Raw genomic sequence first — 21,683 nt, 5'->3', positions numbered from 1 at the left:
ATGGTTTCAGACCTAACGACATTACCTTCATCGCAGTATTAACTGCATGTAGCTATTCCGGTATGGCTTGTAAAGGACTGCAGATTTTTAATAGCATGAAGTTTTACGGAATTGAACCTAAAAGTGAGCATTATGGATGTATGATCAATTTGCTTGGTCGAGCTGGGCTTTTTGAGGAGGCAAAAGAAATTATTCTGAGAATGCCAACTTCATGCAGACCTTCAGACGAAGCAATGGCTTGGAGAGCATTACTGAGCTCTTGCTGTAGTCATGGAGAAACCAGTCTCGCAGAGGTTACTGCTGAGAGACTCGTACAGTTAGAACGTCAGTGCGGGGTTCTGGTAAATATGATGATGCCAGGAGAATAAGGAAAGATATGAAAGAGAGAGGAGTAGAGAAGACACCGGGTTGTAGTTCGATTGAGGTTAATGGGTTTATTCATGAGTTTGTTGCTGGCGAGAAAACACATCCTCAAATGGAACAGATACATAAAGTTCTGGAGAAGATGAATGATCAGTTGGAGTAATACGAAAGCATGTTAGATTAAGTGAATAGTTGCATGGAAAATGGCCAAGTGAGAAAACCAATTCAACACAGCCAGTGATACCGTGTCAAGCGACTTGACCTCAAGCAAAGGTTTTAGTTTACAGAAGTTAAAGCTTCTTTTTTGAAGCATCTCTGTCACTTGAGGTTGTTCGGTTAGGTTAGTTACAGACTGACAGTGAAGTAATATCAGAAGTTGAAGTGGGCATTTCCAAACTCCTCTTGCTATTCACAGAATTACTGGTCCCTGTCCATTTATAAAATGCTCTCATGTCCGAGGCAGATGGAAATATGGTCTTTCTGAGTTTATTGGATATTGAATGGCTCTGTAACATGTTGTCAAACTGAAGTTAATAGAGAGGTTGCAGGGAAGGTATCTGATGCAGTCAGTTATGGAACTGCTGTCGAACGACCCAGCTGAAATTCTTTCTGACTGGATGATGAAGGCCAAGCAGTTAAAGTTTCCTGACTTGAGAGGTAGGCCTTTTGAGGTTTGGTGATATAGAATTAAGTCCTCAAAGAAAGATTGGTGTCAGGTTTCAATAACATCAACGATGCCACAATCAGCTTTTGGTCGTACTTATTTTTGGTTGCTCAGGTTGGACCTGACATTGTTCAATTTCAACAGAACTAAATGATGCTGAATTGTTCCTTTCAATTAGGGGCTATTCTCAACAGTTATAAGTTTCTTGGCAAAAGAAAAATATTAAGTGCCTGAAATTTTGGAATGAAAATCAAGGACATGCCCGATGAATTAGCTCTTCTCTGATGAAAAGTGTGACTTTCTTGCGTCACCTGGTGCAGCAATAAAACTGAGTTTTTGCCAGCTGGTATAATTTATTTTTTTTCTTTTAGCCTCGTAGATGCTGCTTTCATACAGTGGATCGTAGCTCTTTCTTTCCAGGTAACTTCTTCTTCTTCTTCTTCTTCTTCTTCTTCTTCTTCTTCTTCTTCTTCTTCTTCTTCTTCTTCTTCTTCTTCTTCTTCTTCTTCTTCTTCTTCTTCTTCTTCTTCTTCTTCTTCTTCTTCTTCTTCTTCTTCTTCTTCTTCTTCTTCTTCTTCTTCTTCTTCTTCTTCTTCTTCTTCTTCTTCTTCTTCTTCTTCTTCTTCTTCTTCTTCTTCTTCTTCTTCTTCTTCTTCTTCTTCTTCTTCTTCTTCTTCTTCTTCTTCTTCTTATTATCTTTCAATCATATTTGTTACTAGATATACTTTCTCTTCTTTAGTAAAAGGCGAAAGAATAGAAGTGCTAGGTATATACAAAGCGCTTCGAGTAAAGTTTTGCTTGATGCACTATGTATGACTAATACATTATCATTTCGAGACTTGTAGTTTGGTATTTTGAACCCAGAAATGGAGGGCAAGTGAGCTCTACTTTTACTTTCTGTACATATCATCTCTTTGTTGTATGTTTTGATCTCTTTGTTGTAGTATGTTTTAAACCTGAGTAGGTCTAAATGCAACTTTCTGCAGGCACTTGGAAAAGCAAAGGGAAGTCCTAATGGAAGCGTACAGATCAATATCACATGAGTTACATAGGCTCCAGGTTTTATTGCTGCTCGCTGGTTCATACTAATTATTCATTTGAAAGTTCCTAAGAGATATAGTGCAGAGGAAAGATAAAACTGCTCGATTCAATAGCAACATTGATACTCATTGCAACATCTGCAACTGTCTGGTTGAATCCCTTTGTCATTTTCTTATAGAATGCATATTTGCGAGAACTATTTGGATGCATCTCAATGCTAACATTTACAGAGTAGCAGCAGATTGTGGAAGTATCAGAGTCTTTGAGGATAAAACTCTTAACCCTATCTCAAATGTCTCTAGAACCAGTTATCATTTATAGAACTTGTCTTCGTCACTGCTAAATTATTCACCTATGTGTCCTGAAACTATTCCTCCTCATATAATTTCCGTTAGCACATATACAGTTCTTACTGATACTTCTTTTGATCATATTACTAATACTGCTTGCACATATGTATTATCTATTATTACTATGGTATTATCTTTCTGGAGTTTTCTTCGATGAGAATCGGTTGATTTGCATGTGTCTTATCTAGGAATTTTGTGGATATCATTTTTCAAAATTTTCTTCTATAGTCATATTAATATTATTCGTCTTTAGATTATTTTTTTGTAGGTATGGATTACGGTAACAAAAGAATGTACAATTATCGAGCTGTTGAACAAAAAAATGTGGACTATAAGCCAGAAAAAATTAGTCCAAGCATGTACAACTTTTCCTATAAAGTAGAGACCAAATTAGAAAACTATTGAAACTGGTTAATCAACTTGCTTATAAAGAGCTTATTGAGGTCATCAATAGTGCAATGAGGTAGAGACGAAAGAGATGAAAGAAGGTGCAATAGTTGATGGAGGTGTTCCTGCTAATGTGGATGCTCCTTCTTAACTAAGATGTAAAAATATAAGTAAAAATGATTTTTAAATAACTAATTTTATTTTTCTAATAAAATTCTTGAAAAGAAGCCATAAACCTAATATTTGGTTTATATATTAGAAGTAGAAGTGTTTCCGCTTTTGTAAGAAATGAATTCAGAAGCAGAAGTTAGAATATTTTAATCACAAGAAGTTGATTTTTCAAATTCTATAAATCGTTTTGATATAAGATAACCAAACTGATTTCTAGCTTTTCAATTTCTTGAAGTAAAAAAACATGTGTTATTAAACAAGCTACTCCCTCTGTTTCTAAAAATTGACTTGTTTCCTTATCTAGAGTATGTCAAAACATAGGCTTATTTCCGTAAATGGAAAGTCAAATTCTATGATATTAGTACTAGTCTACCCATGGAAGGAACTACTTCCCTATGTTCTTTTTTTCTCTTAACACAAAAAGGGGACTCTCTTCCTTTTCTCTAACATCAATTTTTGTCTTAGCCGTGAGTCTTGACTTAGCCTTTTCTCTACACGGATTGTCAAAAAAGATCACATATATAAAAGCCGTGTAGACACAAACATACACCAAACATGAGACCCTATGTTTTTCCTTCTTTATGTTTCAATTGCATTTAATCTTAATTTTTAAGGGAGCGATTGATTCGCCAGTTGGTGGTTTGGTCAGTTAGCGCAAACCTGGCGAGATTTTGAGAATCTTGATTAGCTGCTACTCGAATTTATTTGAAGACGGCATCTTCCAAAGAGAGGGCCAGATCCTTAATCTTTAGGACTATGTTGTGGTGATTGAGCAAGCGGCCTTTATAGTCAAGTCTGAAAACAGATGCAGCACCACCTTCATACAGTGACCGATTTTCCTTTGCACTCTGTACAAAATAATTGTTTCCAGTGTCTAGAGACAAAGCACCAAAAAAAAAAATCATGACATAAAAAAACGCCGTTGCCGGGGATCGAACCCGGGTCACCCGCGTGACAGGCGGGAATACTTACCACTATACTACAACGACTTGGTGAACGATTGACTTCCTCGACTTACTTGGTTACCAATTTTGGTGAAAATGCAATCTAAAACCATAAAATTCAAACGTGTTTCCTGGTTACTGTTCTCCATCCTGCAGAGCTTCACTCATTGCAACAGTAAGAACACTCCGAATAGTGGATAGGTTCCCATGATTTTTTTATGTATGGTTTTGTATTTGCGAGTTGTTGGCCGAGAAGCCGAAGGACTCTGTCCTAGCAATCTTGTCAACAATTTCTTTCTGCAGAAATGATACTGTTTGCCGGTTAGAGGATGAACTATTTTTGATGATTCCTACTTACCAAAATATCCAAATCACTAGTTTACAAAAAAAAATTAGTGTACATAGAGGGCAGTGTTTTCATCGACAACATGAACTATGCACCAATCATGCGACGACCATCAGAGACTAAATTGACTCTGTCTATACCTCAAAAGAAAGTGGTGCAATTTGGGAAACACATAAAAGACAGTGAGCACCATTCAAGTGCCGGCTCAGAAGAAGGTAGTGCAGTTTGAGGAACAAAATAAGGACGGCAAAATCCCAAAGAAGTAGAATGGCGAAAATTAACAAGGTTACAAATCAAACATCGATGTTGAAGCGACTGTACTCATAGAAAACAAGCATAAGAACTTTGGGCTCTTAAATGGATGTCCCTCAAAGCAATGTCTTGAACTTATGTCTGGTCCACTGTATTGTACTTATGCCGTATTTTGCTAAATTACATCGTAAATTATTAAAGCAAGAATTAATACTAACTCTGCCTTTTGAGAACCCCAGCGCCGGCAAGCTGAAACATTTCTGTTAGTTTTGGTGAGGGTGCGTCAAGCCTTTGCAGTAGTGCGAGCAGGTCGTGGTTGTATGATCCGATGTCGCCCTTTATTACGGCCCGATGTTGTTAGCCACGAGTCTTACTTTGAACAGATTCTTCTTATCCTTCCAACTACTTTGTCAGAGCATTTATTAACCTAGTGTCTGACAGACGTCTCTTCCATCACATCCGAGCTTCACCTTTACACGTGCTGGCTTTAAGGGTTCTTCTGATGTCTCTTTCCTCGCGCCAAGCCTAGAGAGGATGATTCGATGCCTCGCATCTTCCCTATTATTGGTACAACATCGCCTAGGATTGCTCCACCTGGATCTGTGGATTATTTACACCTACATTTATGTCCCTTCTTTCGCTCGTGTGTTCGACACGAGGGGAAGAAATCGCTTCGTCTCCCACTCTCTGGGCATTGCCGTGTTTTCCGCCATGTTGTTCCCCATTATCTGAATCTTTATGAATTGTTACCTTTTTTTCCCGAGTACAATTGTTGGGACTATAAATTCGATGGATAAACCCTTGGTCTTTCACTTACTCCTTTCAGAGAACAACACTCTTTGTTTCTTTGCAATTTTTTCTTCAACTGCCGCTTGAGTAACCTCTGTCTTCTGCTTTCCCTTTGTTTTCTTAAAAACCCAATTCTTCATTCGATCTTACTACTGTTTCTCTCTTGCCGTTGCTGTCATTCTTGTCGTATGTTGTTTTCTTCTACATTTTCCAGTTCACGTTTCTCCTTCAGTTTTTCGATGGATTCTTCAACTCCCTCCATGACTGAGAAGAGGTGTGTGAGTTATACTTTTTATGATGATGATGGTGTTCCACTTGATTCCTTGTTTATTGTTGACAACCATTCACACCACGATCATCGTTCTCTTAACTCTATCTTTTTTGATGGTTCTCTTCCGTTTTCATGTAGGAATGACAAGAAAATCTCCAAAGATTTGACGGATGAACAGTTCATCAAACAACTGAAGGATGATTATAACCTCCATGGTTATGACATCAGACTCTTGTCGGGCCAAAAGGGTACTCTGGAGAAGGAGAAAGTTGCAAAGTTTCCTCACTCGGCCGAGGACACCATTATCACCAAAGGACAATTAGAGCTCGGATTACGCTTCCCTATGTATGATCCTATCCGTCCATTCATGTATGAAGTCTTATCCCAGATTCGTCCATCTCGTGCCCTAGCTCAATGGAATGGTAATACCTTTCGCCTTATGGCTGAGTGGGAGAAGCGAGGACGGGCGAGTGCTCTACTCCTTGGTAGACTTATGATCCTTCTCAAGCAAGTGACTTTACCTCTGCCAGTTTTGTCGGCAACTATCGAAGAGGGACTGCTACTAATGGTGATATCGCCGGCTTTGCTGCTAGTCTTCGTCGCAATAAGGTTCCAACTGGGGACTTTATGAAGTTGTTGTTGGACGAGGATCCTGAGGGGAGGGGGGGAGACTTCTAACAAGCATGCCCATGCATCATACTAGTGATGCCGCCTGGGATCGGGTCTCTCTTGCTATTTATGGTCGTCTTTTAAGTGGAAAATTTCCGCCTCCTGCCGAGTCTTATCCATTTTGGATAATTAATGCTGATCGGGTAAGTTATTTCATCTGCTTAATTTGTCGGCCCGGGTAACCAGTAGGGTAATGTTTTAATCTGTTCGTACTTTTGCAGCCTAAGTCCCAGGGTAGTCAGGCTAAAGTCATGGCTTATCGGAAAAGGGATAGGGGCCCTAGTGTAAGGGTCGATGAGGAGACAGGGAAGGTAACAAATACACTGCTCTATTCACAGTACATTTACTTTCACCTATTTGTTGCCTTGAATATATCTGACAATGACCCTTGCACAGAAATCCAAAGCTGATAAATAAGAAGTTGGCAGTGCTGCGATGTAAGTTGGTGAGGACCCCGATGATCGTCTACCATTATCTCACTTCTTGAAGAGGTTTCCCAGAAGGCTTCTGACGTTTGCGCTGCCGTTATAGGTGGTAAGGCTGAAGGTAAAGGAAAGGAATCTTCTAGTAAGGCCGTGCCCTTGCAGTCGACTGCTCCTCCCGCTGGTAAGGGAGTTTTTATTGCGGATGCTGAAGTAGTTATGGTGATATCTGATAACGTGGACGATAAAGAGCTCTTCGGCACAGATGGGGAGTCCGAGAGCTCGGACCGGGAGGAGGATCCGAAGGAAGTACTCGGCCCGACTGCAGAGAAAGGTTACGATTCTGAGAACGAGGTGTTGGAGAATCCGACTAAAGTTGCACTTGTTTCCGGCTCGGGCGGCAATACTTTCTTCACCTTCTCGAGCCTGATTTGTAATTCTTTGGGAGCACTCACATCTCCCGATTTTAGATCTTTTACTGCCGACGAGATGATCAATATTGTGCCCCTCTATGCTGCTGGTCTACATGATACCTTCGACGTCATGGTGAGTTGCCTTTCCTTAATCATTTAGCTAACATGTCACGGAATCCTTTAATGATGTGGAGTATGTTGTGTCGTAATCTGTTAACCGGAGGTTGGTGGAGGCTGCTATCCGCCGAAAGCAGTTGGCCGATATGGAGCGTTTTCGTTCCCAGTCGCAACAAGAGCAAGAATGAGCCCGTGGGATGGAAATGCAGCTGGCCGAAACTAAAGGTACTTGTTCAAAACCTTGTTATTATTGATTGATCATGTACTGCCAATATCCTAAGTGAAGTATTGTCTTCTTAGCCGATATATCTAGCTTAGATAGAGATTCCGCCTCCGAATACCGCCGAATGAAGAGGAAATTAGACACCGAGTCGGGACAGGTAGCCATACTTCAGCAGAAAATTTACAACAAGGATGATAAAATTGATCGTCAGGCTTCCAAGATTGAGGAGCTTCAGTCCGATTTACTTCGCTATCATCGGTTCGAGTATGTGCCCGATGAGATGGATAATCTTCGGGCAAATCCACTTCAGGATCAACGGGTAGCATCCGATAAAGGATTGTTGGCAGATTCTTTAGAGAGTCAGTGTGCATCATTGAGGTTCCAAATTAAAGATCTTCATTCGGATCGCAAGTGGCTGCTGCAAGCAAGAGATGTTGCCGAGAAAACTTTTCAAGAAATGGGAGAGAAGCTTCGGAGTCTCAACCAGAAGTCCCAAGAGTTGGAGTGGGTTCGGGCTCAACTGTCGGGTCTTCAGTTAGCATATAACCGAGAAATACTGCCCCACTAACGAATTCAATGAGGAATATTATAACGAGTTAGCTTAGAAGATATCATCCCTTGAGAGTAGTTTGTTTAAGTCTGAGGAAACCGTTAAAGTAGTTTTTCCCTTACTGAAAGGTGTTCTCATACGTGTTAGCTATCGTTGTCAATATATTTTTGTTATATTACGATATTGTTTGCTATCGTGCTGACCAGTTTGTTTGTACTTGTAGTTGAGAAAGGAACGGTCCGAACTTTGGAGGAGGAGGTTACTCGTTTGAAGGCAAATGAGGCTCAACTGCTTGGGAAGGTTACTGTTGCTTAAGATGCTTCGGTTGAATTGATTGTTCAACTCGCCGAGAAGAAAGAGAGGTTCGGCACTGAGCTTGCTGAGAAGGTCAGGGCGGCTGTAAAGCAATTCCACGAGAAAAAGCAAGCTGATCTTGCTGCGAAGTAGTCCGGCTCGGGTTCGGCTTCTCCGAAGGAGTAGTATATGTCTTTTGTAGTGTTGTGTCATTATTCTGCCCCTTTTGCCTCGGGTTGTAATTTTCTCCTCGTTTGAACACCTTAATCGTTTATTGGACATGCTACTTCATGGGGTGCTGCATCACCGACCAATTACTCGTTTACGGGGCTTGTTTTCCTTCTTGACATTATTCCTTTGTTTCTTTGACTGTTTTATTCGTAATCGTTAACCTTTTAGTTACTGCATGTTATGTCAATTATCCATATGTTAGTATAAGGTTCCATTTCTGTGGAACACACTCAACAGGGAGGGTCATCGGACCCAATGCCATGTCCCGATTGAGGTATCTCATCACTGTCATTTTGATCTAGTGGTAAGGCATTTAATCATTCCTAGGTTCTGGAGCCCGATATCCCCAGGGAGTTATCAATTAACTAGCCTGGAAAAGTGATTTCGGCCACTTGCAATGGGAGCAATGTTGTATGCTCGACTGCTGAGTACTCATGCCTCGACAATCGGTCACCGGTTTCCAATCACAAGGACCCTTAGACTACCTCGACACTTGCACACTGCCACTGCCTCGAGTTCAAATAGCCCGTCCAATGTAAGAAACCTCGGCACTTGCACACTGCCATCGCCCCGAGTACGAATGTCCATTCGAGTGTAAGACACCTCGACACTTGCACATTGTCATCGCCCCGAGTATGAATGTCCATTCGAGTGTAAGTCACCTCGGCACTTGCACACTGCCGTCGCCCCAAGTACGGATGACCATTAGACGCAAATGTCACATTCCCTACCCCACGTGGATTTTTAAGGAAATAAATGACAGAGTATCATACCTGCTCATACACCTCTCATGGGTGATATAACTTCAGGAGTCGAGCATTCCATGGCCGTGGTTCTGGTTTTCCATCTGGTTTCAATATCTTATACGCTTCTTCTCCCACTTTCTCCACGATAGTGTATGGTCTGCCCCATCTTGCCGCCAATTTTCCACCTTTCTTGTCACGTTCATAACTGAGTAGTTCCTTCAGTACCAACTGTCCTGGTTGGAACTCCCTTGGTCGGACTCGTTTGTTGTATTCACGTTGTAGTCTTCTTTGGTAGTTTTCCATTTTTTGTAGAACCATTTCTCTAGTTTCTTCCAAGTCATCGAGCTTGGCCATAATTAGTTCTGATGAGATGTTCCACCTTCATGCCTCAGTCCTTGTGGTAGGTATCATTGCCTCAGTTGGAAGGATGGCCTCGGTTCCGTATGTTAACATAAAGGGTGACAGGCCGGTCACGTCCCTTCGGGTAATTCTGTAAGCCCATAGAACATTACAGAGCTCCTCGCACCATTCGCCGTATTCCCCATCAAACTTCTTTTTCAGATTATCTTCTATTGTTTTGTTCGTGATCTCGCCATTCCCATTACTTTGTGGGTAAAGGGGTGTCTCCTTAGTCTTTCGAATGTTGTAGGTGTTAAATAGCAGGTCGATATTCTTGCCTCGTAGTTGTTTTCCATTGACCGAGATGATTGCTGCCGGTACGCAGAAACGACAGATGATGTGTTTCCAAATGAAATGAAATACGTCCTTGTCCCGAATGTGCCTTGGTGGTGCAGCTTCCACCCATTTGTGAAATAATCAGTAGCCACGATCAAATATTTCCTCTGTCCCGACCCGACATATAATGGTCATACGATATCGATCTCCCACTTGGCGAATGGTCACGGGCTCACTACTTAGTCCAATGATACTGCAGGTGCTTGTATCTTTTTGTCGAACTTTTGGCATTCGTCACAGATTAATGCCATATGTTTTGCGTCTACATTCATGCATGGCCATAAGAATCCCATGGTCTTGGCTCGGGTCGCCAGACTTCGGCCCGAGCTATGATTACCTGCGGTACCATTATGTAGATCATTCAAGATTGAGCGCCCCTCCGATTTACTTAGGCATCTTAAGAGCGGCCCTAGGTAGGACCTTCTATATAGGATACCATCTCGTAACTCGTATGTTGTTGCTTTGCTTTTGATCTTGTTAATCTCGGGTCGTCCCTTTGGTAATTCTCCCGTTTCCAAGTATTGGTGGATGGATTTACGCCAATCATTGGCCTCTTATTTGTCTGCCGTGGTTACGGCCACGTAAGCCCTTATGTCTGTTACTTGTGGAATGGATGGTATCAGAATCCTCATGACCCGAATACCTTCGATGCTCGAGTCTGTTAGCATTGAGGCGATGTATGCCAGTATATCCGAATGTCGATTATCTTTTCTGCAAATATGTCGGAACTTAATGTTGGGTATCTGGCCGATGTAAAATTGGGCGAGCTCCCAATACTTCTGCAATACCGGGTCATGAATAGCATACTGCCCACTGATCTGCCGAATGACTAACTGAGAATCACTAGTTAATCTCACATCATGAATTCCTAGTTCTATGATTAACCGTAAGGCATGTATTACGGCTTCGTACTCAGTGACATTGTTTGTTGCCTTAAACTCGAGCATGAATGAGTGAACCATCGTCTTCCCTTTTGGTGTAGTTAAGATCAACCCTAGTCCCGACCCATCTTTGTTAGACGACCCATCTACGAACACTTCACATCGTGTCGGGATACATGTTTCAAGGAGATCAGACGGATCTTCTCGGTCTTCTCCCATGCCCGTGATATCCTCAATTTCCTCCTCATCTTCTGAGGGAAAATCTTCCAGAAAATCGACCATTGCTTGCACTTTTACTGCTGTCCTCATTTCATAGAAGATATCAAATTGCTTGATTTGAGCGATCCATTTAGAGATCCGTCCAGATCTATCTACGTTGTCGAGCACTGATTCTATAGACGATTTTGTGAGTACTCGTATTTTATGATTTTGGAAGTATGTCCGCAGCTTTTGCGTTGCAAAAACCAAAGCGAGTATCAGTTGCTCAATTTTGGTGTAGTTCCTTTCTGCAGGGTTCATGGTCTTGCTTATGAAGTACACAGGTTTTTCTTCTACCCCAACATTTTTTACTAAGACCGCACATATGGCATAAAACCAGTCTCCCCGAGATATAGGGTAAGCACTTCATCGGTCTCGGGTCTTTGCAATACAGGTAGACTCGCAAGATGCTGCTTAATCTTTTGGAATGCTTCCTCACACTCCTCGCTCCATTTGAATTTTTCTCCTTTTCTTAGAGTCCCAAAGAAGTCTTTACATTTGTCCGACGATCGTGAAATGAATCGTCCTAACACTGCCAAGTTTCCGTCCAACCGTTGCATGTCTTTTATCGTCACCGGAGATGCCATTTCCAAGACGACCCTAATCTTTTCGGCATCGTCTTCTATACCTTTATTAGTGATTATGAATTTTTCTCCTTTTCTTAACGTCCCAAAGAAGTCTTTACATTTTTCCGACGATCGTGAAATGAATCATCCTAACGCTGCCAAGTTTCCGTTCAACCGTTGCACGTTTTTTATCGTCACCGGAGATGCCATTTCCAAGACGGACCTAATCTTGTCGGGATCGGCTTCTATACCTTTATCAATGATTACGTATCCCAGGAATCTACTCGAAGTTACCCAAAAGGTGCACTTGGCCAGGTTCACTCTCATCTTATATTTTCTCATAGTTTAAAAGATATCCCAAAAATCATCGATATGGATGGATGCCATCCTGCTCTTTACTAGCATGTCGTCCATGTATACTTCGATGGTGTTGTGTATTTTATCCTCAAACATGTCCTCCATTAACCTCTGATAAGTGGCACCTGCATTTCTCAAACCGAATGGAATTTTAGTATAACAATATAACCCTCTTGGTGTAAAGAAAGATGTATGTTCCTGATCCTCGGGAGCCAAAGGGATCTAGTTGTATCCTGACTACCCGTCCATTGGTGTTATCGCCTTATATCCAACTATGGATTCCACTAGTTGATCGATGCTGGGGAGAGGAAAGCTATCCTTTGGGAAAGCTTTATTCAAATCGCTAAAATCGATGCAGATCCTAACCCCTCCATTCCTTTTAGGTACTATAACCATGTTTGATATCCATTGTGGGTATTGGGACTTTCGAATGATTCCAGCCACTTGTAACTTCTTCAACTCAGCCTCTACCGCTGCTTGTATCTCGGGTGCAATTCTACGTATCTTCTGTCGGATCGGCTTGGGATCTATCCTTAGGTGATGTGATCACACCTCTGGGTCAATCCCCTCCATGTCGTGCATTTTCCAGGAGAATGCGTCCATATGTTCCCGTAATAGAGTTATCAGCTGCTCTGTCTGTTCGTCGGATAGCAAGGTCCCGATACTGACTAATTTTGGTTCTTCCTCGGTTCCTAAGTTGATCTCCCGAGTAGAATCTAGGGACGAGAAGTTGGGATTTGGCTCCTTGATCGGTATCGTCTCCTTTGATTGATATAAGATCTCTTTCTTTCCCGCTTCATAGGCCATGACTGCTTGTGAAATTACTTTCTCTAGTTCTTCCCCCGCCTTGATTTCCTTTGCTTTATTCTTTTCTCGACGCTGTCTTGATCACCTTTCTTCGTTTTGTGGAATATCTAGCTGCGTACATTTCCTTGCGGCCTGAGGATCGCCTATCACTTCAATGACTCCCCTATAAGAAGGGAACCTTAATCTTTGGTGGTAGGAAGAAGCTACCACTTTGATGCCTGCAATCCAAGCTCTGCCGATAATTGCCTCATAAGGTGATACGACATCTACAACACAAAAGGTGGTAAGTGTATCCAAGTATCCCTCTCCATATGAGACTCTGAGCGTGACTTCTCCCTTTGGTACGGTTACTGTCCCATTTAAACCATAAATCCGATAGGTTTAAGGAATTAGGATGTCATCAGATAGCTCCATCCTCTTGAACGTGTCATAGAAGAGGACTTCGACTGAACTCCCACTGTCCACTAGTATCCTTTTAAATACCCATTCTTCAATGAGTAAGGTGATGACTAGGGGGTCTCCATGTGCCTGGCTATTCATCGGGACATCTTTAGCTGAGAAAGTGATCGGCTACATCATCCAGGCCTCCATAGGTAAAGTTTTTGCTACACTGAAAATTTCTTTTCCAACCCGATCTCTCATGTGAATTCGTGATGTAATGCCAGTCCCCAAATCGAATCCCTGAGTGGCCGAATGCGAGATGGTATTACAGACGAACTGGGTGCCACGATCGATCCTTACCTGATGCACAAGGGCGTCGGGTACGTTAGGTGTTGGTGTTGTTTGTTTAACAAAATGTCGCAAGTATCCATCCCGAATCAGATGTTGGACGATGTCCTTTACTACCCGAAAATTGTTGGTCGAGTGGCCTCGGTATTGGTGGTAATGACAAAACTCGAGGTGGTTCATTGTCTCGTCAAATTATATCACTCTAGTTTTCGGGTACCTGATGTCGTTTATTTTCTTTACTTCCTTGAAGATTTATTCTAGTGGTGCATTTAGAGGTGTGTAAGTTCTCAGCTCATGACGAGGCCTCTTTCCTTTCTCAATCAATTCCTTCTTACCCGAACCTTGTTGTGGTTCCATCGTCTTCTTTTATAATCGCTTTGAGTCCCCTTGAGGAGTTGCCTCTACTGATGCACTAGCTTCTAGTACTCCTCTATCTTGTGCTCCTTCCTGTATTTTCTCCAACGCAATGTAGTGTTCCTGCATCTTTCTCATCTCCTTCAATGTTTGCGGATTCTCGGTGTACATAGATATCCAAATGGGGTTAGACTTCTCTAAAGAATTCTCGAACCCGAAGATCTGTTGGTCAACAAGCACTTTCCCGATATAGGTGCACAACTTTCTCCATCTGTCCGTCAAAGATCTTAAGGTTTCTTGAAACCTTTGTGCCAAAGTGAATAACTTATTTATCTTTGGCCAAGCGATACTGTTATGCATATAAGTCTCAAGAAATGTTTCCACCAAGACTCCGTAATTGCCTATGGACTCGTCGGGTAAAGTATAAAACCAATTCCTTGCTTCCCCTTCCAGCCTCGCCGGAAAAAATTTACACATGTCCATATCAGAATTATTCCACTGTAACAGCGACATGCTACACATCTTGATGTGTTCTCCTGCGTCTCCCGTGCCGTCGAATCTGGATGGGAACATGGGAAGTGTGCATTTCGGGGGAAACAGAGTTCTCTCTATCTCTCGGGTGATCGAAGTTTTCTTTGCTTCACTAATTACTTTTTCCAACTTGTCGTCCTCCCCATCTCCAACCAACTTCTTAACCATTTGTTCAAGATGTTCGAGCTTACCTTTAGTCGAAGCATCGGGTCTACCATTTTGCACTTCTTCATCGGTTGAGGAACTCTCGGGAGGACCGTATCCACTCCTCGCGCGGTTGGGGTCGGGAGACCGCCCTTGGACGAGTGGTGGAGTTCTGGTAAGCCTTGATCGGGTGTGGTTGTTGGATGCCCCTTGGCTCGAGGATCTTCGCGACCTAGACCCCTAGTTTCGAAGTTGATAATTCTCGTACTCTAGTGCTAGATTTCTCCTTTGTAATTCCCTCACCAGGTCGTCCTGCCTTCTCTGGTTTTCCATAATTGCCATCAATGTCGGGTTGGTGCTCTCATGGCTGGAGTGACCGTTCACATGGTTTCCTGTTGTGGTAGGTGGCGCAGCTGGTGGTGCTGTTGGAGGTGCGACAGGGGGATGTCTCGGATTGCGCAATCCTCTCGGGAGAAGATCATCATCTCTTCCCAGATCACCCTCCTCGTTAACAACTGTCATTGTTCCACCCGGTGCTCGGGACTCTTCCGGCTGGTGATGTCGACTGTTTTGCTGCCGTGAGTCCGTCACTCCTTCCTGCGCGCTTGTTCCTGCCCGTCCCCGAAGTACTATCCATCGGCCCGAGTGCGCTTTATTCTCCGAGATTCATCCCTACCTACGTCAGCAAACATATAATACCTCACTTTGAACTGTTTTGGAAAAAAATTTATGAACAAAGTACGAGAAAAAAAGGTTCTGACATTCAAAAAGGACTATATTAAGTATGATTTCTTTGGACATGATGAACTCAGCAAATTAGACGGTTTTGACTAATAGGACAACTTTTTAAAAAGGTCTATTACTACATCGCTTTCGGCACCTCACCATGCATTAACCATTATTTGTCCTAACATTCCTTGTGCCAGAAATCATTAACTGCCTGTATAATCAATCGGAAAGTTTATTTCTTGGCCAAGTTTTGATGTGGTGATATCCTTCCATTGTTTTGCCGGTATCACCACTTACACAAGTTGCCGGAGTAAGGTTTTCTCAACTCTTCCTTATGAACTTTCCTCGGAATTCCTCAAGGATTGCTTTACATTGGGATTCTCCTAGGTTTTCTAGATAGCTACGTTGTAAGGCTCTTATGATGGGATCAAAGTGAGATCGTCACCGAAGTGCTCGTCAGATCCTTTCTAGCCATGATTTTGGTAACCCTAACTCAATGATTTTGAGCCGGTGTTAACGTTGTGTTTGATAGCTTAACAGTCCTCATTACTCTAAAACGAAAAATGACCAGCGAGATGAAGTTTCGTTTTAGCTACAACCAAACATCAAAGATGTTATTTTGGGAGCCTTTGAATCTTTCTAACAACTCGTCGTAGTGAAAGAATGAGAAAGGAAAGGAACAATCGCTATCGACCAAAACTCGAAACTGCAATTAAAAGAGAGATTTTGTTTATAATCATTTCAAGAAGTTTTGACGCAAAGAGTAAAGAACAATTTATAGTTTACATAAAGAAAAGAAAACAATCTATAAATCTCGTCGGCTGACTTGTCTAACCAAAAGAGTTTTCCTTTAGCTTCAACTAACACTCAAGGTGGTTTAGGAGCTTTGGATCTTTCTCTTTTGGTGACAGATTTTAAGGTATCCGAAGATGTTAAACGGTCCCCTTAGTCGGCGCCAGAATGTAGATGTGGAAAATCCTACTACTACATCCAATGAATCTCAAGAACACACAACTTAAGTAAATAAGCAAGAGATGAACATGAAAACAAGATGTAAGTGGCTCGGTATGATTACCTACGTCCAAGGGGGTGAAAGGATGATCTTATTATTTGATTCAAGGTTACAAGGTGGTGTTTCTCACTAACAAGCTCTCTATTCACTCTACAAAGTTGTTAGTGTTCTCTCTCTTACTGAATTACTTGGTCCTTTAATTATTTACAAAGCTCTCTATTTATAAGCACTCATGATGATACACCCATATTACAGTGTGAGTCACGGTACATCCTCCTTGCTGTTATTCTCGGGTATCATGTGACGCTTCTCCCGACATATCGGCCTAGGCTTGGTGAGATCAGCTCCCGACATTCTTCTGCCCGATGTTGATTGCTTAGTATGATCCGATGTCTCCCTTTATTACGGCCCGATGTTGTTTTCCCCGAGTCCTACTTTGACCAGATTCTTCTTATCCTTCCAACTACTTTGTCAGAGCATTTATTAACCTAGCGTCCGACAGACGTCTCTTCCATCACATCCGAGCTTCACCTTTACACGTGCTGGCTTCACGGGTTCTTCTGATGTCTCTTTCCTCGCGCCAAGCCTGGAGAGGATGATTCGGTGCCTCGCATCTTCCCTATTATTGGTACAACATCGCCTAGGATTGCTCCACCTGGATCTGTGAATTATATACACCTACAGTGGCCTTGATGCGAAGTCTCAGGACGAAGATGGAAGGCTTAGATTTCACTTCCAATCATTTGTATCTTTCAATGTGGCCAGCAGGTGATATGTTCTTTCTGAATTCAATATAGCGGTAAATTATGCACATAGATTTTTCTAAGTATTTGTGCTTGTACTTCCTTAAACTTAAGCTGGTCCGTTGTACTAACAGAACAATCACGGCATTGTGGAGAACAAAAAACTTAACCCCCGAGCAGAAAGGAAAGATGGCAGAAGATCACCAAGATCAAGATGGAAAAACTACTCAGATTGAAGATACTGGATCCTTTTTGATTGTGGAAGATGATGATGCCAATATGTCAAAAGTTTAATTACTCTTCAGAACTTCCAGTAAAAGTGAGTAATCTATATGACCATTGCTACACCGATTGTTTTTGGCTTTCTATCCCTTTATATGTTCTTGGCTCAGTCTCTTTTGTGATTGAACACATATGTGGATGGTGTTTGGTGATGGCAGATTACATCATTGATGCAAGTAGTGTTGAAGTCTGGTTGTGTTAATTATGCAACTACAGATTGGGAAGCTGTAAAGCCAGATGTTTTTGAAAGACATATTTGTTACAAGTTTAATCGCCATGTCTCGATATTTGGAGGAGAAGTAACTAGCACCCAGCAAAAATCCCCTACGGATGACGGTAAAGGGTGGATCGTGGACGAGGTTATGACCCTCCATGGCGTCCCTTTCATCCGCGTATGAAAAACTAGATCATTTTGTTCATTGATGATATTTACAAGCATCCAACAATATATTCCCTCCATCACAAATTAGTTGAGTCATCCGTAGTTTGCACAATTATTAAGATAAGGAAAGAAGGTGAGTATGTTTAAGTATTTTTTACAAGTATGTCCTTATGCACAATAACTTGTACAACTTCAAAATGATTTATCTCTTAAACTATCCCACAGTTTTTCGTAAACTTTATATCGTTGAAAAGCATTTTAAAACACCTACGTAACGAATATAAACATGACTATCAAATTATACGTATTTCTTATAGAAACAATAATCAATTAAAAGGGTAATTTTAGAAATATCCCCTTGATCAGTGAAATAGCTCATCTATTTATGAGACAAAATCTAAAACCAATTAGCTCAACTAATGTGGGACGGAGGGAATAGCTAGGTAACATCGTTAGCTGTTTCCTATTCCTGATTTTGTTATTTTCTCAATACAGGTTCGTTTGAAGTATCAGATCGAGAATGTCCATCCTGGTTCCTGTACACCATGTCAGTGTGACGTTCATTTGGGGATAGCAATAGCATGGGTAAGAAGCACCAAGTTTCAGCAGAGGATTAATCGAAACATAAAGGAGAAATTCTCCAATAAACTGAAGGAAAATTTTGGGCTAGTGCAAAAAGAGAGATTCTTTTATCTACTCCGCCACACCATATACTTTTAAGTTGATTACGACGACAAAGAGGTCTATTGTTTCTTCTCTTTTTATTCTTTTTGGGGATAAGAAAATGCCTAGGGACTAAGTGAACTTGAAAAGATTTGTTAGCGAACATATTCCATGTACAAGCATAGAGATATGCGAGGTTCTGTGCCTGGATTCTGTTTAGAGTCTCAACAGCAATTGATGTATCACACGAGGAAAATAATTAAACAAACTTTCAATTTCAATGGAAGGATCTAAAAATCGGATATTTGATTTCAATTTTCTGCGGGGGATTTTCTTTAGGCTGCATATAAAAGCAGTCACCGAGTGAAATGCTAGGCAGTGGCAGTGTAAGCTCCTAACATTTTGCACAGGGGATTATTCTTTAGGCTGCATTTTCAGGTCCCTGAAAGCACAAACAAGTAATAAATACCAGAATTTGGCAACTACAGACAGATAATAACTAGTTTGTAGTACTGGCCTTTGAAACCGTTGTGACACATAGAAAATCATGATTGCGTTAGGTTTCTAACTTTACTATTCGGTAAAAAAAAAACCTTACATTATCCATCAGTTCCTGGTTATTTTGGTCATGTTTAGTCCTTCTTGGTATGCGTCTAGTGCTTTGTCGTATTCCTTCATGAAGAACTAGATTGTTCCTTTCCTGTGTAACCCTTGGGGAATGTTGGATTAAGTTCAATGCATTTCTCCGCGTCCTTCAGACCCTCTGGTAGGTCTCGTAGCTTGGAGTAGCATGCTGCTCTGCTGCTATATACCTGTGTTGGAACAACAGAACAAATGTCACAAGCTAAACCAATATGTACAAGAGGGTTCCAAGGTCTTGAAATCCTTCTAGAGCACTAAGGTCAAAAGACAATAGTACCTTTGGGTCATTGGGATTCCTTCTCAAGTCTTCTGTGCAGCGACTTATAGCCTCGAGGTACAATTCATTGCCTGCAGACCAACACATAAAACTTCAAAATGAGATTGGACTGACAGAGTGCAGCTATAAATGTGGAAAGAAAGGAACAGAGAACTGAGCTTCTGTGAGGTAGCATACCTATTTTACGCTCTTCATCAGCTAAAAGTTAGGGTCAAAATATTATTCCTGCTCCACATCCTTCTTGGCTTTCTAGGCCACATTAAGCTTTTTCAGTGTATCAGGATTGCGATGCTTGGTAAGAGCTTTCTGGAAAGCCTCGATTGCAGGAGCGTAGTCCTGTAAGGTTTTTGCCATCTTCACAAATGCAGTTCCCTTCCTAGTCAAAGCCCTTGCAATCATCTTATAGTCAGAGCGGAGTTCCCTCCCCTCTCAAAAGCTCTGTCACAGTCCTTGATGCATTCCTCATACTGCAAAAAAAAAAAAAAAAAAAATTCCATATTGTTAGTCAACTGGGAAGAAACAAACAAAGCAGAACATATGCACCACTAAATGCTAAACATTGAACCTCAAAAAATACAGAGGACATTTTCTCCATCAGACAGACATCTCAGCGGAATGTGATAATTACATGGCAGTTCTGTATAATATCAGAGGAGAACACCAAAACAACATAAGTGGCAGTTCTGTATAATACAATGAATTTCCAAAGATGGTACCTTTCTCTTAGAGGATGAGAGAAATGCTCAAATGTAGTTTCTGATTCCTTTCCTTCTGCTCTTGCATCAAAGAACATGGAGGTGTGTTGTTCATTGGAATCTTCAGAGCCAGAAGAGACCGTTTAGATACAAGCAGATGAAGTTGGCTCAGATATTGACCAGCAGATTGAATTAAAAGGCTGCTAGGTGTAATTGGACGGATCGGAGATGAGACAGGCAGAAGGAAAGTAAAGATTTCCTAAAATACAAAAGACAAACCTATCTCTAATTCCCGAACGTTTAATTTTAAAAACACTACATTTGACTAAAACTATCAGTGACTTAATAGCACCTGCATACGGGGACCGCGGCGATTTCTAACCCCAGTTTGGGCCAAACTAACTATCTGTTGCCTATCTGCTGATCTCCCTGTGCTTATTCTATATGCTCGACGCTCTCTTGAATCGGGATCACATTGGATAACATTAACCCCATCAGTGTCCTGAAACATTGAGGTTAAAATGTAAGTACCATTTTCTTCAAAGCACAAAAGTTAAATTTCAGTTTTAGCAGTATATAATTTTCAAGATTCTGGATATGATTGTCAAAAGCTGTGTGTCTTCCTGGAAACATAATAGATCACATTTCAGTATTACCCAAAGTCACATGGACAACACATACCTGTCCGCAAATGCTATTTTGAAAACCTTCAAGCAACACTGTCACTTGCTTAGCTAGGTAAGTGGACAACTAAACGAGTCTCTGTGATGATTTTTCCTTTGCTTTTTCAGGATCCACAGTGGCTGTGACTTTTCCAGGTCCATCCGCAGCCAACTAAAATTAGAGTAACCCCATTCAAAGCAAGACACAATACAGGGACTTTTCGAGTCTCCCCTCTTTCCGATTCTTCTTCTTCAACTTCTTCTAATACAACAACTTTGATACTTCCTCCATCTCTGAAAATAAAATTTCTCAAATTCCCTGCCTATAAACAAAATCAAAACCTTAGACCTTGATCGTCAAGTCAAACAATCACAATGAAATTGGAAACTTGGGAGATATATTTAAGAATTTACCCAACAAATTTCACATTCGATGATAATCTAATTCTGAAACCCTAACCTTCGACATTATAAACGAACTCCGGAAATCAGATTTCTCCATGAAATCTGAATGTATAAACACAATTATTAGCGTTACAACAGATGAATCGTAATTTGATGACGAAACTTAAAGATTAAGGTGAAATCTTTCGTGATTTTGATCAAAATAGCGAAATTAAGACCTAGGTTTAGTTTCTCTCGTGGGAATTTCGGCAGAGAGAAAAAGAGAGGACAGAGAATGAAAAATGAGGAAAAACCGATTTTCTTTTTCATTTAAGCAGTTGACTGTGTTGTTAATTGGACCCTTTCGATACTATTAACGTCGGCCGGATCGGTTTCTTGTTAAATGGCGATTAGGATGTCCACATGGATGTACACTGACATATATATAGCAGAAAATATTTTTTTGGTGATTAAGATATCATAAGTATGTACATTGGGATCTGCACCTGTTTTCATTTATAGTAATTGAGTTGACCATTCGTTCATAGTTGTTGCAAATAATACCAACAAACTTTAAAACCTAATGTCCCAAGAGGAAGCACGTAGA

General features: G+C 41.2%; 1 long non-coding RNA gene and 1 other non-coding gene across 6 annotated transcripts; both read right to left on the bottom strand.

Annotated features, from left to right (window-relative positions):
* Window positions 1-3,893: 3,893 nt before the first annotated feature.
* On the bottom strand, window positions 3,894-3,965 carry TRNAD-GUC. Its single transcript has one exon. It is a non-coding gene; the product is annotated as a tRNA-Asp (tRNA).
* A 14,566-nt stretch (window positions 3,966-18,531) lies between these two features.
* Window positions 18,532-21,357, bottom strand: LOC113343092. Of its 5 annotated transcripts, none has more exons than XR_003357028.1 (8): window positions 21,107-21,357; window positions 20,712-21,015; window positions 20,383-20,532; window positions 20,052-20,289; window positions 19,513-19,802; window positions 19,336-19,406; window positions 19,015-19,228; window positions 18,532-18,858 (listed from the first exon to the last, which is right to left on the bottom strand). It is a non-coding gene; the product is annotated as an uncharacterized LOC113343092 (long non-coding RNA). The 5 variants fall into 5 exon arrangements; XR_003357029.1 differs by having other exon boundaries at window positions 20,052-20,230; XR_003357031.1 differs by having other exon boundaries at window positions 20,052-20,151.
* Window positions 21,358-21,683: the final 326 nt, after the last annotated feature.

This window comes from Papaver somniferum, unplaced genomic scaffold (assembly GCF_003573695.1).
Source record: "Papaver somniferum cultivar HN1 unplaced genomic scaffold, ASM357369v1 unplaced-scaffold_54, whole genome shotgun sequence".
Classification (NCBI taxonomy): Eukaryota; Viridiplantae; Streptophyta; class Magnoliopsida; order Ranunculales; family Papaveraceae; genus Papaver; species Papaver somniferum.
This window is presented reverse-complemented; position numbering and strand designations above follow the sequence as displayed.